Consider the following 634-nt stretch of genomic DNA (forward strand, 5'->3'; position numbering starts at 1 on the left):
ATCATCTTTCAGGATTTGAAATAGCTCAACTGGAATTCCATCACCTCCACTAGCTTTGTTCGTAGTGATGTTTCCTAAGGCCCACTTGACTTCACATTCCAGGATGTCTGGCTCTAGGTGAGTGATCACACCATCGTGATTATCTTAATCGTGAAGATCTTTTTTGTACAGTTCTTCTATGTATTCTTGCCACCTCTTCTTAATATCTTCTGCTTCTGTTAGGTCCATACCATTTCTGTCCTTTATCGAGCCCATCTTTGCATGGGTTCCCTTGGTATCTCTAATTTTCTTGAAGAGATCTCTAGCCTTTCCCATTCTGTTGTTTTCCTCTATTTCTTTGCATTGATTGCTGAGGAAAGCTTTCTTATCTCTCCTAGCTATTCTTTGGAACTCTGCATTCAGATGCTTATATCTTTCCTTTTCTCCTTTGCTTTTCACTTCTCTTCTTTCCACAGCTATTTGTAAGGCCTCCCCAGACAGCCATTTTGCTTTTTTGCATTTCCTTTCCATGGGGATGGTCTTGATCCCTGTCTCCTGTACAATGTCATGAACCTTGGTCCATAGTTCATCAGGCACTCTATCTATCAGATCTAGTCCCTTAAATCTATTTCTCACTTCCACTGTATAATCATAA

This window comes from Bison bison, unplaced genomic scaffold (assembly GCF_000754665.1).
Source record: "Bison bison bison isolate TAMUID 2011002044 unplaced genomic scaffold, Bison_UMD1.0 scf7180017853731, whole genome shotgun sequence".
NCBI classification, from domain to species: domain Eukaryota; kingdom Metazoa; phylum Chordata; class Mammalia; order Artiodactyla; family Bovidae; genus Bison; species Bison bison.